This window comes from Pristiophorus japonicus, chromosome 18 (assembly GCF_044704955.1).
Source record: "Pristiophorus japonicus isolate sPriJap1 chromosome 18, sPriJap1.hap1, whole genome shotgun sequence".
Lineage (NCBI taxonomy): Eukaryota > Metazoa > Chordata > Chondrichthyes > Pristiophoridae > Pristiophorus > Pristiophorus japonicus.
In genome coordinates, this window is record NC_091994.1 from 78,392,213 (window position 1) to 78,397,985 (window position 5,773).

General features: G+C 53.7%; 1 pseudogene; it reads right to left on the reverse strand.

Annotated features, from left to right (window-relative positions):
* Positions 1-2,760: 2,760 nt before the first annotated feature.
* On the reverse strand, positions 2,761-4,086 carry LOC139229058 (sorting nexin-18-like; annotated as a pseudogene).
* Between the last annotated feature and the right edge of the window lie 1,687 nt (positions 4,087-5,773).

The following is a 5,773-nucleotide window of genomic DNA, read 5'->3' on the forward strand; positions in this document are numbered from 1 at the left end:
ACCAAGTTGGACCTGACCTCGGCCTACATGACGCAGGAGCTGGAGGAATCTTCGAAAGGCCTCACCTGCATCAACACGCACAAAGGTCTGTTCATTTATAACCGGTGCCCGTTCAGGATTCGGTCGGCCGCAGCAATCTTCCAACGGAACATGGAGAGCCTGCTAAAGTCGGTTCCTCGCAAATGTGGTTTTCCAGGACGACATACTGGTTACAGGTTGGGACACCATTGAGCACTTGAAGAATCTGGAAGAGGTTGGATCACGTGGGACTCAGGTTGAAATACTCGAAGTGTGTTTTCCTGGCACCGGAGGTCAAGTTCTTGGGAAGAAGAATCTCAGCAGACAGCATCAGACTCACCGATGCCAAGACGGAGGCCATCAAGACCGCGCCAAGACCACAGAATGTGACGGAGCTGCGGTCCCTGGGATTCCTCAACTATTTCGGTAATTTCCTACCCGGGTTAAGCACCCTGCTAGAACCCCTACATGTGCTACTGCACAAGGGAGACGACTGGGTATGGGGGAATTCACAAGAGGCTGTCTTTGAGAAAGCCAGAAATCTGTTATGTTCAAACAAACTGCTTGTCCTGTATAACTCATGTAAATGATTAGTGCTAGCTTGCGATGCGCCATCATAGGGGGTCAGGTGTGTGTTACAACAGGCTAACAAATCGGGGATTTTGCAACCGGTCGCTTATGCATCCAGAAGTCTGTCCAAGGCCGAAAGGGCCTGCAGCATGATTGAAAAAGAGGCTCTGGCCTGCTTTTACGGGGTGAAAAAAATGCACCAGTACTTGTTTGGCCTCAAGTTTCAGCTTGAAACTGAACACAAGCCACTCATATCACTATTCTCTGAGAGCAAAGGGATTAACACCAATGCCTCTGCCCACATCCAAAGATGGGCGCTCACGCTGTCGGCATACAACTATGTAATCCGCCACAGACCGGGCACAGAAAACTGCGCTGATGCTCTCAGTCAGCTACCATTGCCCACCACCGGGGGTGGAAATGGCATAGCCTGCGGACTTGCTCATGGTAATGGATGCATTCGAAAACGAAAAGTCACCCGTTACGGCCCGCCAGATCAGGACCTGGACCAGCCAGGATCCTTTACTGTCCTTGGTAAAAAACTGTGTCCTCCATGGGAACTGGTCCAGTGTCCCAGCAGCGATGCAGGAGGCGAATAAGCCGTTTCACAGGCGCAAAGACGAAATGTCCTTACAGGCGGACTGTCTGTTGTGGGGTAATCGCATGGTCTTGCCCAAGAAAGGCAGAGAAACATTCATTTGTGACCGACACAGCACCCACCCAGCCATAGCCAGATCCCATGTGTGGTGGCCCGGCATTGACTCAGATTTAGAGTCATGCGTGCACCAGTGCAACACTTGCTCTCAGCTGAGCAATGTACCCAGAGAGGCAGCGCTAAGTTTGTGGTCGTGGCCCTCCAAACCATGGTTGAGGATCCACGTGGACTATGCGGGCCCATTTCCATGCAAAATGTTCTTGGTTGTTGTGGATGCTTATTCAAAATGGATTGAATGTGTAATTATGTCTGTAAGCACGTCCACAGCCACCATCGAAAGCCTACGAGCCATGTTTGCCACACACGGCCTGCCTGATGTCCTAGTCAGCGACAATGGGCCGTGTTTCACCAATGCTGAATTCAAGGAATTCATGACCCACAATAGGACCAAGCACATCACAGCTGCCCCGTTCAAGCCCGCATCCAATGGCCAGGCCGAACAGGCAGTTCAGGCCATCAAGCAAAGCTTGTGCTGCTCAGCTACCACACCAGACCCCACTCGCTCACCGGGAATCCCCCAGCCGAGCTGCTCATGAAAAGGTCGCTCAAAACAAGACTCTCTCTTGTCCACCCTGATCTCCATGATCACGTGGAGGGCAGGCGACATCAACAAAGTATGTACCATGACCGCGCAAATTTGTCATGCGATATTGAGGTCAATGATCCTATGTTTGTAGTCAATTAGGGACATGGTCCCAAATGGCTCGCTGGCACGTTCATAGCCAAAGAGGGGCGTAGGGTGTTTCAGGTCAAATTGGCAAATGGACCAACATGCAGAAAACATTTGGACCAAATCAAATTGCGGTTCACCAACAGCTACAAACAACCTGAAGAAGACACCACCAACTTTGACCCTCCAACATACACACAAGTGGCAACCAACATCATGGTTGACCACGAAGCCGAACTCACCATTCCCAGCAGCCTGGCAAGGCCAGCTGCCCAGCAGCCCAGTGAAGAGCCAACCAACTCACCCACACCCGCATTTATACCGAGACCAAATGCCCCAGATCATCTCACCCTGTAAATAAATGTATTATTGACTTTACGAGGGAGTGATGTTATGTATTTAACCTTTGGCAACCTGTATCACACCACCACCAGAGGACCTACCTGTTGGAGTCCCAAGGGATCCCAGCATCCCTTGGGAGCACTGTATATAAGCAGGCCACCCACGAGGTACCTGCACTCTGGAGTCTTATTAAAGGAGCTAAGGTCACACTTACTCATTGCTCACAGTACTCAGTTTCATCCTTTATTATGAGCATATCAGACCAGTGGTGGGGTGGCCTTTCAGAAGGAGCTAAGCAAAGATGGAGAAATGGCCATTCAGCTGCGGGCATCAGTGGTCCATGTCTGGGGCATCAGTGGTCGGTGCAGTGGCGTAACTATGCTAATACAGCCAGTACAGCCAATGCAGTGGCATTGGAGCCCTCGCCTGAAAGGGCGCCCACCACCTACTTCCTCGCGAACTCGTTGGCGGTGTGGCTCAGCTGGAAAACACACTCGTCCATCATCTTGGTGAAAGTTTTGAACCCGTTGACCCTGCTCTCCACGTCCTGACCCTTAGGAAGAAGTTGCCCCCCACCATGTCGTCCTTCTCGGCTTTCCTCTTGCCCTGCTTCCAAGCCTTCTCGTCGTTGCAGCTGAGGAAGTGCTGGAAGGCGTCGCAGCGAGCCAGCACTGGGTGGCTCTTCATGTGCTTCATCCACAGGGTCAGCCCTTTCTTCCGCTTGGAGATGAAGTCCTCCTCGAAGCGGCCGGTGGCTTGCTTCCCGGAGATGTGGGGCACCGAGATGGCAGGGAACTTCTCCACCAGCCGGCCGTACAGCCTGTCGAAGTGCTTGTAGCGCCGGTTGACCGGGCACTGGGTGTGGCTAGGCACCAGGCAGTACGAGATGTAGCTCTTGGTGCCCTTGAACCTGGTCTGCTTGGTGGGGTCGTCGATGGAGTGGGCGAACGGGTAAGGGTTCTCCTGCCACTCATGGCCGTGCAGGCCGGCCATCACGCAGATCTTGTCGCCATCCTTGACGAAGCCAGCCGCCTCGCCCAGGATGAACACCTCGCCGCCCGACTTGACGAAGGTGGAGAAGCGGTTGAGGTTCCTGCTGACCGTGGCCATGCTCTTGGAGGAGGAGGCAGTGGCCAAGGAGGAGGAGGGCACCGACCCCCCCCCCGACATTCCAGCCGCCGGCCCCCGTGCTCACTCGATAACGGCCCGTCCCGTCGAACTCCGAGAACCCGTCGCTATCGCCGCCTCCCCCGCTCCCGCCACCCCTGGACAGCGGCTCGTCCGCCACCATCGAGTTATCGTCCCAGTCGTCGTCGCAGTCATCGCCGTCGCCGCTGCCCGATGCCTGGTGCTGCAGCCCCGCCAGGACCAGCCCCCGAGGCCCGCCGCCACCGCTGCCCGTTTGGGCGAGAGGCGGGGGGCAGAAAGTGCTGGCGGTGGGGCAGGCCGACAGGGGGAAGCCGCTGAGGGGCTGAGGCTGAGGCAGCGCCGGGCTGTTGTAGCCGCCGGTCGGCATGTTGGCATAGCGGGAGGCGGGGGCTCGGCAGCACCGGCACCGACACTGGCCGCAGCATCGCCCGCGCTCCCAGCCCGCGGGATCTGCACGTACGAGGCTGGGAAGAGGCCCCTCTGGCCGCGGCTGTTGGCCTCCCTCCAGCCAGCCCTCGATGCCGCGCTCGCTGTACACAGTCAGCACGTCGTCCTCCCGCACCGAGATCCCGGCCACATTCTCGCTCTGGAAATCGTACACAGCCCGAGCCTGGAGTGCCATCGTCCCGCCGTCTGCACCCGGCTCAGCTCTGCTTCCCCACCCCGTGGTAACCCCCCACCCAGGAAACCCTCCCTCACACCGGTCCCGGCTCCCCCTCACACCAGCTCCCCCAGACCCCAAACTCCCTCTTCGGCCCCCCCAACCCCCTCACTCGAGGGGCGGCTGCACGTGATTTTCCCTGGCCGGCTGCACTTTTCCCTGTCGTTCTGTGATGTTTTTTTAATCTATGTTTGCATTGGGGCCTACATCCTCTAGTTACGCCACTGGGTCAGTATCTGGGGCATCAGTGGTCACTGTCTGGGGCATCAGGCCAGGTCAGTGTCTGTGGCATCAGTGGTCAGTATCTGGGGCATCAGTGGTCAGTATCTGGGGCATCATTGGTTACTGTCTGGGGCATCAGCGGTCAGTATCTGGGGCATCAGTGGTCAGTATCTGGGGCATCAGGCCAGGTCAGTGTCTGTGGCATCAGTGGTCAGTATCTGGGGCATCATTGGTTACTGTCTGGGGCATCAGCGGTCAGTATCTGGGGCATCAGTGGTCACTGTCTGGGGCATCAGCGGTCTGTATCTGGGGCATCAGTGGTCAGTATCTGGGGCATCAGTGGTCACTGTCTGGGGCATCAGCGGTCAGTATCTGGGGCATCAGGCCAGGTCAGTGTCTGGGGCATCAATGGTCAGTATCTGGGGCATCAGGCCAGGTACGTATCTGTAGCCCACTCAGACATTGGGGTCAGGGCAGGTGCGTGGCACATTGTTGCCATTGCATGTTTAAAACCTATTTGTTCGCTGCAGGGTGTGAAAAGGTGATACAATTATAAATGAGCACGTGCAGCATATAATCTTCCATGATGTGGCAGATGAACAGGCTTTGTAAAAGCGAAAAACCTTAATTAGGGGTAAAGTTATTCGGTGTAATTAAAATACAAAGTAAGAAAGGCAGAGAAAGGTTTAAAATGCATCCATGGTAGAATAGCTGAATTAGGCAGAAACACTAAGGTCAGAGAAATTCTTTTAGGAGATAAGAACACCCACAAGATTTACGTAGACAGCTCACAGAAATAATGAGAGGAGGCCACGATGTTCCAGCCACATGAGATAACAGGGACAATGCCACTTTTTAGCAGAGGGTAACCCTATGTGTCTGCCAAGGACATTAGTCTGAAAATTAGCCTGGGAAGACGTTCCCAGAAATGTAACACATAACCTGTAGGGGGCTTTTCCCTAGCAACAGTCGCCAGAACTGAATATGCAAATGGAATCATTAGAAATTACTGTAACCAATAAAATTAATGTAACTGTACCACCCAATGCAATTGCTGTAACCTGTATTAACCAATGAACTGTATAAGAATGTAACTGCATAGCTTGTCCCATGAGATCGGCGTTGAGAGTACTCAGTAACGGTACTGATGAGGCCAGATCTCCCTTGAATAATCAGGTTTTAATGAACAACTCTTTTCTCTATAAAAGACCTTCTGTGTGAGAGTTATATTTTTAATACTCCACAATATTATGGCGTCACGAACAGGATTACAACAGGCAGCCTACAGACAGGCGTATACAAATCCATCACGAGTGAGTATTTTCAACTACCACTCATAATCAAATGTGAGCCGTTATGAGACGTGTCTGTTGCCCGGTGTACTTGAATCTGTGAAAGGTCTGTTATGGTGTAAAAGACTTGGTGG